General features: G+C 26.1%; 2 protein-coding genes across 9 annotated transcripts in view; both read left to right on the top strand.

Annotated features, from left to right (window-relative positions):
• LOC117172978 overlaps nt 1-12,233 on the top strand; it is a 283,642-nt gene that overhangs the window by 32,182 nt on the left and 239,227 nt on the right. The gene's annotated exons all lie outside the window — the stretch shown is intronic.
• LOC117172981 overlaps nt 1,070-12,233 on the top strand; it is a 65,181-nt gene continuing 54,017 nt past the window's right edge. Inside the window, exon 1 of the mRNA XM_033361319.1 lies at nt 1,070-1,116. The gene's annotated coding sequence lies outside the window, so the exon portion shown is untranslated. The remainder of the gene's footprint in view (nt 1,117-12,233) is intronic.

Genomic DNA, 12,233 nt, shown 5'->3' with positions numbered 1-12,233 from the left:
CAAATACTGTAATATACACCCCTCATAAACTACAATCTTAAAGTAAAGCTGAACCTTTTTTTTTAATTTGACATTAAAGAAGTTTCTCAAAGCACCTACGGCCTTGATTACATTCTCATTGCCATAATCGCGCTTCGCGCTCTACTTTCAGATTATACTGGCTCTAATTTTTAAAAATGTGGGCTTATCGAAAAATTCGGCTAAAATAGTTTTAAAATATACTTGGAAAAAACGTAAAGATCTGTTAAAAACCAAAGATCGAAAACTTGGACGATTACATTACACTAACGTTTTTAATTTTCATCCAAATTAAAAATGTCATTTGGATAATTTGCAAGTATTTTTGTCAAGTATCGGAGACATTAACAACATTTTCTGAAACTTGAAATAATTTGGCTAGAATAGTTTGAAATGTATTTGGTATCTACTGAAAATTTTAATTAAAATCTTTGGATTTATGAAAAAAATCATTTCTTTTATATTTTGAAAATTTTCAAATTTTCAAAAAGTATATAACTTTCCCAATTTTCATAAAAAATAAACATTTTATTTGGATAATTTGCAAGTCTTTGACTCATCTATAAGAAACTTTGACAAAAATTTTTAAAAGTTAAAAAAAATTGAAAATTTCGAAAATGCTATAATTTTTTAAATTTTGATCTAATCAAAAAATTCGTGTAGAATAGTTTTGAAATATATTTTGTATCTGGTAAAAATTTTTAATGAAATTTTTGGATCTATAAAAAAAATTTCTATTAGTTCAAACAAAAATCATTCAATTTCAAAGAACATTCATAGTTTTAGAGGAATTTAGGTTCTATTAAGGTTTTCCGCCACAAAATGGTTATTTAAAAAAAAAAATTAATATCAAAGCAGATTCACAAGTTGTAAAATTTGTTTGTTATGTTATGCATAAAATAAGAAAAAATTTGTTTTTTTTTTCGTAGAAAATTGGTACTTTTCATGACAAAAAGCATAAGATTTTTCAGATTTGTATTTTTAGATTATTATTTAACGGTTATGTTGACTATATGCATTGTAACGAAAAAATATTTTGAATTTCTTTCAGAATTTTGATGTTCGTTTCTGTCTTCTTCGCCAGGCATATTAGAAAATGTAAGTTTATATTTTTATAAATCTGTAAAAATTACATAACTTTTTGTAGATACACAACTTACAGTTAAAACTTTTATTTATTTGGTTATTATCGCAGTTGAAAGATGATATACAATTTTAATATAATTAATAAAATGATATAAAAATTTCTGTAAAAGTAGGATTTTTTGTCTAAATTTACACTTAAGTAAAACTTCAATATTAGTAAAAGCATTATAGTTGAGTAATGATTCAAATATTCTTTGATAATTTTTAAACCGCAAACTTTCTTTAAAAATTGTTTAGAAGCATCATTTTCTGAAAACAGTCGCACTGCAGTGAAAAATAAAACATAGTTTTTAGCAAACATTTGAGCTATAGAAATATTTTTTTGAACAATAATTAAAAAAAAAAAGATTTTTTATGAGCAAAGCCAAAAACGAACGTCAAAATTCTCACAAAAATGTATTATTGAGGTTTAATATAGGCTCAGTACTTGCATACGATCTTGAAAAATTAGGGTGTTGGGAAGAGATGGGGGACATATCATGTCACATGCAGTAAGTCTCACTGCGGGAAGTCACACCTGCGACATCTTTATCTAGCAGCTCGTCTCCCGAGTATTTGTTTAAATATTCGTGTATTGCAAAGTCTTGTTTTTTGGTGGAAGATTATTCTTATTGATAGAAAATTCATATAAATATTTGTATTTAACTATTTTGTTGGAAATTAAACTATTTTCTTGAATTAAAAATAAAAATTTATAATAATAATGCATTATCCCGGGCAGAAAATTGGACTATTTTGTATAAACACCGTTACTAATCTTAAAAGTATATTTAAAAAGATTTAAAAAGGTTTCCAAAATTTCAACAAAAAAATAATCTCGAAGATTTTCAGGCATTTTTTTAACTTTGCTATTTTTATTAATAAATGTGGAGAAAATTGGAAAGAATTTAAACGATATTCACAAGTTTTGAAAGAATTTCGAAATCAAATTAAAAAATGAAAAGATTCCAAACAATTAACAATAAAATCATATACGAAAATTTTGTTAGGTTTCCTATGAAAATTAAAACTGTTTTTTTCCTTAGAGAATTCATTATAAGATATTATTTAAGAAGATTTCAAAAGATTTCAAAAATAAATAAAAAAATCATAAAATTTAAAGGCATTTTTTTATTTTTCAAGATTGACTAAAATTTTCATTGAAAATCCATATCCTTGTAAAAGAGATTTAAAAGCTAAACAAAAATCAAAAATAATTTAACATTTAATATGAGTCTGACCAATACTTAAAAAGAGTTTAAAAAATATGGAAAAAATACATCAGAATTGAACAATTGTTACTTGAGAAAAAATTGGATTAAGTTTTACTTCTGCCAAGTTTGGGCCCAGTTTGGGCCAGGACCACATTTCTGCACGGAAATTTTCTACAATCTACATATTCAACGACTTTGCCGAAAGCTTGCCTTTTGATTGAAAATTCAAATTATTGTTTGGTTGAAGATTCATCTACTTTGAGTGAGGATATACCTTTTTTTTATTAAAAATTGGTCCTTTTTTAGTCGATTTACCTACTTTTTATTTAAATCAAAAAAATGTTCTTGCTTAAAATATCAACTATTACATAAGTTGTTGAGAACACATCTTTTTCCGTTGAAAATTCAATTACTTTTAAGTAAAAAAGAAAAAAATTCAACTTTAAATAGGATATTTAAATTTTCAGTCAAAACATTTAATTTTCAATTAGAAAAAAGATATATCCCAACAGAGTAATTTTTCACAAAAAAAATTAAATTTTAACCAAAAAGACGAGTTTTCAACAAAATACATGAATTGCAAAAAATAATATAAATTTCATAATATTTGGTAAAATACAACAATTTATATTTTCATAAACAAATTAGATGAATAAATTTAAAAAAATTTTGTCAATCAAGTACAGCGAATATGTTCCTTCGACTCCAGTAGCTTCAGATTAAGTTGAGTATCTAAGCTAGTCATAAATGTTAATTAAAATGTATTAATAAATATTCTTATTAACAATTTATCATAATTAAGTATGAATTATAAAATATTCCAGGAATTTTTACTGAGTGAATTTTAGCGTGTTGTGTTATTATTCATTCTCAAACTATTTGAATTTAGAAACCGATTTTTTTTCTGTGTGTAAATGCCCCATATTTTGTATTTGTTTATCTGAACTGCCTACAAACATTAAAATTGGCATATTTCACTAATTATTAACTAATACATGTTATTTTTAGTTATATTTGCATTAATAGAACAAAGCAAGGAAATATGAATTCGAAAACACGTCAAATTAAAATATTTTGCTACAAAAACTATTTATAATAATTATTATTTTTAACCTTTTTATTATTTTTATGATAAAACGCAATTTCAATATTGACATGTATATTGAACCATCCTAATTATATAATATTTTGAAATTTAAAATTATAAAGGTTAATGAAGTTTAAATTGAAAACGTTAAAAAAGTGAATAATACATAAGATAGTGAATTTATTCATTTTTTTTATCTCTATACCGTTTAGATTTCATAAATTTCGAATTCTGTTGTTTGAAACTGAATTCTTTTAGAATCTTTAGATGAAAAAATTATTTTATTTCAAATTTCAAATCAAAATAACGAATAGTGAACATTGTTCACCAAGTTCTTCAATTCTGAAGCATAAAACAAGATTAAATTTCTATAAAAAATTATATTTACGACCAAATACTTGAATTTTCAACTATAATGGGGAAACTTTCTGCCTACAAAATAAAAAACGGTTTTCTTGTAGAAAGTAGTTGAAATATTAACCAACCAGTTGATTTTTTGACACAAGAACATAAGCTCTTAATGCAACATGTAACATTTCATATTCCAAACAAAAAATATTCAAACTTTAAACAAAAATATTTTTATTCAACCAAAAAAGACAAATTTTCAAGAAAATAGTTTAAATCTTAAGCAAGACAGATTAATTTTCGACTAAGCCGTTTCATTTTTAACCAAAAAGGATGAACTTCAATTCAAGATGATTAATTTTCTATTAAAAATGAGGATGATTGAAACATATGAGTTTTTAAGAGAAAAAGATCCATTTTTGATTTAAAATATCAATGTTAATAAAAATGGAATAATTACATTTTCAGTCTAGAAGATAAATTCTCAGACAGAAAAAGATTTTCAGCATAATAGTTACCTCTCCAACCAAAAAATTGATTTTGTTACAAAGAAGATTAATTTTTCACTTGAATTTTCTGTTAAAAAGATTAATTTTCAACCAAAGATTTTAATTTAACTGAGAAAGTGGATCGATAAATTGTATTAAAAATAAATGTATTAGACAAATTTTTTACATAGCAGTTGTATTTTAAAAATAATAATTAAACTGTCAATAAATTATTAGATTTTTAAATCAGAATCATGACTTTCCCAACAATAATCTGTTAATTTTGCGAACACTAGGACCAACTTTCTACAACAAAGTCGAAAATTAAGCCGATATTAATTTAAGAAGAATTGCAAAAAGTTTAAGTTTTTTGTACTCAAAGAACGGACCATGTGACCACGAAGGATTTTGCTATTCTAAATTCGAATCCGTTATCAAGATTTTTCCTATACGTCAGGGTTTTGTGATATCCTAACCTAAAAATACAAAAATGCAAATGAATAGAAAAATAGAAATGGAAGATAAAAAGGAGTAATAAACGATGGGATTAGCATTTTTTTAATGCTCATCATCTTATATTGGCTCAAATATAGCTAAACATATCCATTTTCGCACTTTTAGGCCAGGATACCTCAAAAACCTGACTTATGATAAAAATTTAGACAACAGATTCGTTTTTGGGACGCAAAACCCTGCAGGGTTACATGGTTCGATCTTTGGGCACAAATTTTGTCGGCCTATGTGTTCTTGAAGAATTCCATCACAAAATTTATAAATTTCTTTTCGGAATCTTTCAAGAAAATAAACAATTTTAATCAGAATTCCTAGGAAAACGCAAAGCAGAAAATTTGAAAATTTTTGTTTTTTAACGAATTTTAAAGTAAGTATCTAAAAAGATTAGAAAAAAATTTGTTCAGTAAATTAATTTTTTACCTTAAATATTCTGAAAGTGGTATGATTAAAAAAATTGTTTAAGTCACTCCTAAATTAATGAGATTAAAAATGATTATATTGTATTGTATTGAATTGTAAGTGTATCACTCTGAGTGCTATAATTTGTAGTTCACTTTTCATAAATTCAAATGAAAAAATTGTATCTTCAAGAGTGTAAATCGTTTAATTTAATTGATCGTTCTTTCTCTATTGTTCAAATTTTATCTTCAGCGAAAAAGTTGTTCTTTGACGACCTAGGACGACGCATTTTAAGAACATTGCAAATACATAAATTGAGAATAAGTATTTTGTGTCCAATTGATCGCTACATATTTGTAAACAAATCAAAATGCATGGTTAATTGTTGTGTAATAAATATTATTTATGATTGTTTTTTAATATTCGACCATTCCTTTAATGTTTAAATACAAAATCTTTTTTGTTATGGCAATAATCTACATATCTTCTTTTAAAATTATCTCATTACAAAATTCTAAATCTTTTTCATCCTGGGCCAAACAATTAACAACTTTGTGGCTAAAAAAACCTGTAAACTCCTGCCGATTATTGTATATAGCTGTAAATTCTTAAATTTGTGCTTTTTCTTAAATTCTTGTAGGAAATTGAATCTAGAATTATGATACAACAATGCACAATAAAATACGAAACAAAAGTGCACAATTCGTCCGAATAACAAAAAAAGTTGCATTTCGGTGTCATTTTGTTTGAAATTTATTGTATTTGTGTGTAGATTCATGCAAAAAAAATTTTAGGTGTTTTTACTTTTTGTAAACGATTTTTCAACAAAAAACATTCCTACTTCTTATATTCCGTTCCAGTTTGTCTACATCCATCCATTTTTTAAGAGAACAGTCTATATAACTTAATTTTTGAGCGCGAAGCGCTAGTTCTTCAATAGGAAATGTCATCGTGAAAGACGCAGGTGCTTTGTTCGCCTTTTTTAAAAGGATCGCGAAGCTCAACGTGCACTGCGAATATCTTAGCACAGCGGGCATATCTTTGCATACCATGCTGAGCCACATTTCTTTGCAATAAATGTGAAAATTATCGATTAAAATCAATAATTTCTTAAAAGATGACTAATCAATTACTGGATAAATAGATTTATCGTGACAAACTGTTATAAAACAGTACAAGTATGAATAATAACTCGAAAATTCATGTTTTTGGTAGAAAATTTCACAATTTTCTGAAAATTAACTGATTTAGTTTCAAAATAATATTTTCGGTTTAAAAATGCTACTGTTTTGAAGACAATTGCATTTTTCGGCTTCAAAATTCGTATTTTGTAGTTAAAAATCAATTTTATTGGTAGAAAAGGCATGTTTTTGGTTAAGCAGTCTCCTATTCAGTTGAAAATTCAACCGTTATTTTAAAACTCGAATCGCTTTGTTGAAAATTTGTTTAATATATTAATTTTCAAGTAAATTATTCGATCGAAAAATTGATGTATTGTTTTAATAATTCAAATTTACTGATGAAAAATTAATCTTCTTGGTAAAAAATCAAATTTTTGTTTGAAAATGTAACTAATAAGCTGGAGATCTTTTTCCTTCCTGAGAATTAATTTTATTAACTTATAAATTTATAAACTTAAATTAATTAATTTTCTTGGATATTCATATTTCGAAATGAAAATTGAACTTTTCATGTTTTGAACATTCATGTTTTAATAAAACTCCCTAGTTTTGGACAGAAAATAAATCATTTTAAATAAAAATTCATCCTTTAATTAGAAACGCAATTGTTTGGTGGGAAATGATCTATCTTGTTTCAGAAATGAAATATTTTCTTAAAAATACACGTCTTTTTTCGTAAATTTAATTTTTTTAAATTAAAATCTTGTTGTTTGAAATATTAACTGTTACATGTTACGTTATAAACTCATTTTCGAATTCATCTATTTGGCCATATAAGTTGACATTTTCGTAGAAAATTCATTTCGTTCTTCAACTTGCGAATTCAAGACTTTGCGCAAAAATTGGACTATTCGGCTTAAAATAAACTTTTTTGTCGAGAATTCCTATTTTTGTTTAAAAATGAAACTACGACTATACAGCCATAGCTTTGATTGAATATTCAACTATTTTGTTAAAAATTCATAATTTCTTAATAGGTTCAATTGGTTGAAAATTCGGATTTTTCTTTGTAAAAAAGTAAAATTTTAGACTGCAAATTGAACTATTCCAATTTTGATTTGAAAATATGTAACTCTTCCAGTTCAAAGTTCAATAATTTAGATGAAAGTTCATGCACTTTGTTTAAAATTCATCCTTTTAGTAAGTGTCCCAGTAATGGTCGGTTTACCTTATTTCGTCGAACATTCGCTTGTTGTTTCAAATTCACATTTTGGTATTAGACATGTGAACTAAAATCTTATGTGGGTGATAATCTAACTGTTTTTTTGAAAATTTGTCCTTTTAATTTAAGCATGCACATATTTTAGAGGAAACTGCATCTTTCTTAGGTGAAAATGCAACTGTTTGGTTGAAAATTCAACAATTTTTAACCCTTTGGGTTGAAAATTAAACTGCTTTGATCAAAATTTAGGTATATTCATAGAAAAATTACTTTTGTTTAAAACTCATACTTTGATGCTGAAAAGTCAAATTAAATTATTTTTTGAGTAAAAACTCAACTGTTTTTTTTTTAATTTGTGTGTTATATTTGAAAAATATATCTATTTTTAGTAGAAACAGCATCTTTCTTAGATATAAATGCAACTGTGTGGTTAACAATTCATCAATTTTCTTAAAGAGGCGCGCTTTTCGGTTGAAAACTTAACTGTTAAGTTGAAAATTCAACAATTTGGTAGAAAATTGACTAGCTTAAAATTTCTATTGGAGTGTTGACATTTTTTCATAGAGGTATATCTGTTTGTTTAAAATGCAACTATCTTGTTAAGAATTATTTTTGTATTGCTCAAAATTCATATTTTCTGTTTAAAAATTCAATTTTGGTGCATAAAATTCGTCTTGCCCTGAACATGAAACAATTTAGGAAAACGTTTTTTCTTTCACCATTGAAAACCTTCATTTAATGAAAAATCGTTTTTTGGTGGTAAAATTAATTTTTTTAAATGAAATTTTATCTTTCCCGATAGAAGTATCAACTATTACAGGTTTTTTGTTGTTGAGGATTTATGTTTTGATGATGAAAATGTAATTATTTTTTGAAAATTTATTTATTTGATTAAAAGTTCAAGTATTCTGTTAAAATCTCCTCTTTTATGACAGAAAATTAATTTTTATTAAAAATAAATATAAATAAGTTTCATAATTTTTATTATGTAGCTGAAATATTGTTTGATTCCGTTAATAAAATATCCGATCTTGAACATATTACAAGATGAAAATTTTGGTATTTGAATGCTAATGGTCAGAAATTCAAAAAAATTGCTTCAAAAATCTGAGAATTATAAACTATTAACGTTTTTTTATATTGTTAATTTCACCGTAAACAATATGAGTAGAGTGGATAGCTTTTTCTGTGTCTAATTCTCACTGTTTAAAACTATTGTTAAAAAAAATTGTTTGAACCTAAATTGAGCCAGATTTAAAAAACGTGCCCAAGATATTTGTAATCAGGAGACACTTTTGACCTTTTGAAAAAGAGTAATCTCGAGGACCTATAAAAACATACAGAAGTGTTAGTGGCGATCGAATTATAAAAGAAGAGTATAATTTCGTCACCACCGTGGGCAAGAAATTTGGGCACTTGAAAAGGCCGGTGGGCCACCTGAGGTGGCAATGTGGCCTTTAAGCCGGCACACGCCTCCCTCACTATGGACTGCAACTGAAATTTCGCACGTTCCAAAACCCAGGACAAGGGGCGATGAAGGGTCTCCCATTAAGATAATCCCTTTGCGTTTCAACTTGCCTGTTTCGCGGCTGTTTTCTCGGGCGATCGTCTTTTCCTCCACGGCTACCTGCCTGACCTTCCCCTTCCACTGTGCAACGACACTACCCATCACTGGATTCTATGTTACTTCAGGACCTCGATGTGATGTCCCCCATAAAGATAATGCCTTTGTCTTTCACATTACACATTTCCTTCCCATTGAGTTAATTAATCAATCTTGAATAAATTTTCTATTGTTTTATTCGTTGGTAGAGCTGTTGAAAATTTAAGAAAAAAACCGCATTTTTCGAAAATGATTAAAAGAGAATATTAATTAAAATAATGATAACTTGATAATCGCTGGGTGATGTTATTGATCCTCAAAACTTAGTTTCATAGAAATTGTTGATGTACATTTTTGTCTTTAGAGTTTAGAGTCAACTGAATCGAAAACAATTGACTTGTTTCAAACGTTTTGGCTCATAATGGCGATCCTTATCAGTGAGTTTTCTTAAATCTTTAAAAAGTGCATAATTTATTGCAGGTATGTTCTTTTACAATTGAAAGTACTATTCTTAAAAAAAATCTACATTACGATGAACAACTAACGAAAAACAGTTAAACTGTAGTAGGAAAATCTTGTAACAAAATTTATAAACCAATTTTTTTTAAGTTTTCAGAAAACACTGCAGTCAAAGAATTTTTTAAAATTATTTTTTAGCGATGTATATGAAATCCAATTTTTTGTATTGAAACCCTTAAACACAGCTTTTTATGTATAAGAGAAATAGTGTTATTTAATGGATTTTTTTGGTGTGATGAGGAATTATATCTGTGAAAGTCAAATTTTTTCTTTTGAAAGCCGCTCTGTAGTAAAAATACAAAATTTAAGAAAATCTTTGTAGCTAAATAATTATTCAAATATTTTTTTAAACTTTTCTTTTCCTCATATAAACGAAAAGTTGATGCCAATTTTTTAAAAGTAGTAGGAATACAGATTAGCGAGGAACATTGTACACAAAAAAATGTTTCCTCGATTTTTTATAAAAAAATTTTCCTTTAACAAAGTTTTGTGTCTCTTAAAATATTTAAAATTAAATTTTTCAAAATGTTCATAATTTCAATTGTTTAAATTGAAATGTACTGAGTTTCCTGTCTTTTAAATTATTTCTATGAAAGAAAGCATTCCCAAAATCACACTGTAGTAAAAAATAAATTTGTAAAGAAGAGCATGGAAGTTATATAATTTTGCTTTTAATCCATGAGAATTATTTTTGTAAAAGTAACAATAATTGTTCGCCTTTCAAAATAAACTTTTTTTCGGGAAGAAAAGAACATTTTTTAAACAATACTTAAATAATTATTCAACTACAAAGTTTTGTATAATTTCATTTTTTTTACTACAGGTTCATTTTTAAAGGGACTGCATTGTTTTCTGACAACTTAAAAAAAATGTGTTAAAAAATTTTACCACTACATTCTAATTTTTTCCATCAATGTTGTATTTCGTTAAAATACATTGTTTTAATAATGCTCAATGATTTATCAATAGTTGTTAATGAAATTAAATTAAATTAAAAACATTAAGTTAAATAATGTATATAATTTAGAAACTGACATATTACCCAAAGAACAACACTTCTAATTGTAAAACTGCGTACCTACAAGACGTGATGTACTTTTTTTCAGATTGATTAAAACTCACTGATAAGGGTCACCATTCTGGGCCGAAACTTACGTTTGTTAACTTAAATTAATTATTATCTGTAAGAGAATACTGCAAGAGAATATTTTTATGAATAATAATAAATTGTTCAAACACTTACTTTTGTTAACTTGAATCAATTATTAATCCACGATAACTTGAAAAGTGGAAAATTGTATGTATTGTTTTTATTTATTCATTATTTATAATTGTATTGTATTGTGTGTATAATTGACCAAAAGTGGAAAATTGTTTAATTTTTCGTCCGTAAAATGTGCATATATCATATTTATACATTATTAGATTGGAAATAATCTAATTATGTATATTTAAATGATTTTCTTGGACATACTGATATTCTTTAAATAGGAATATATATAAGTTGGAAGACAAAGGGATTCTCCAAAGGGGGCGTAGCATCGTAGGCCTGGAGCAACTTCGAATCCAGTGAGGGGTAGTGTCGCTGCACACTAGAAGGGGAAGGGGACGCAGGTAAACGTGGAGGAAATGACGACTGCCCATTTTCTCGCCTATTCCTCAATTAAAAATACTATTAGGTGGACAATATCCCTGACATTTTTACGACTTTGGGAATATAATAGTAAATATACATAGATTCTTAACAATTCCAATATAAATATTAAATTTTGATTAGCTCCCAATTCCCACTGCGTTAATTAGGTGATTAAAAAATTTTTTCTATTGTTTTTTATTGTTACAGTTGTCGAAAACTCCAGACAAAACTGAAAGTTTTAAAAATTATTTAAAGAGAATATCATTAGAAATAATAATAAGTTGATATTCACGGGGGGATTGTATTTACACTTAAAAAATGTTGTAGAAATATCCAATGTATATTGTTGGCTTTAGGGCCAGGTGACTTGAAAACAATTGAATTCTTTCAAACATTTCAGCACATAATAGTGGTTTTTATTCGTGAGTTTTGTGAAATCTGAGAAAAGTACATACTGTTTTGTAGTTACGCATTTTTACAATTGAAAGTATTATTCTTTGTTTAATGTCTTAGTTGTGAAATTATAAAAATTCTTTATTTTAAAATTTTAATTTAATTTATTTTCATGAATAGCAATTAATATAGCTCGCAGTATTCTTTACACAAATCTTTTTACTAAGTACAATTGAATTGTAATAAGAACATTTTATAACAAACTTATAAAGACGTATATTTTTTTTAAACATTTTTTTATTTATAGCCTTGAAAATAGTTTTTTTTTTTGCATAAAAGAAATAAGGTTAATTAATTTATTTTTCTGTTACCATAAGGAATTATATCTGTGAAAGTCAAATTTTTTAACCTTAAAAGTTGCATTGCAGTAAAAATTAAAAATTTTAGCAAACTTTGCAGTTGAATAATTATTCAAATATTCTTTAAAAATTGTTCTTTTCTTCATTGAAAAAAAGTTAATGAAAATATTTTTTCAGAATAGTAAGAA

The sequence above is a fragment of the Belonocnema kinseyi genome, chromosome 5 (assembly GCF_010883055.1).
Source record: "Belonocnema kinseyi isolate 2016_QV_RU_SX_M_011 chromosome 5, B_treatae_v1, whole genome shotgun sequence".
Taxonomy (NCBI): domain Eukaryota; kingdom Metazoa; phylum Arthropoda; class Insecta; order Hymenoptera; family Cynipidae; genus Belonocnema; species Belonocnema kinseyi.
The sequence above is the reverse complement of the archived record's forward strand: the minus strand, read 5'-3'. Positions and strand labels throughout refer to the sequence as shown.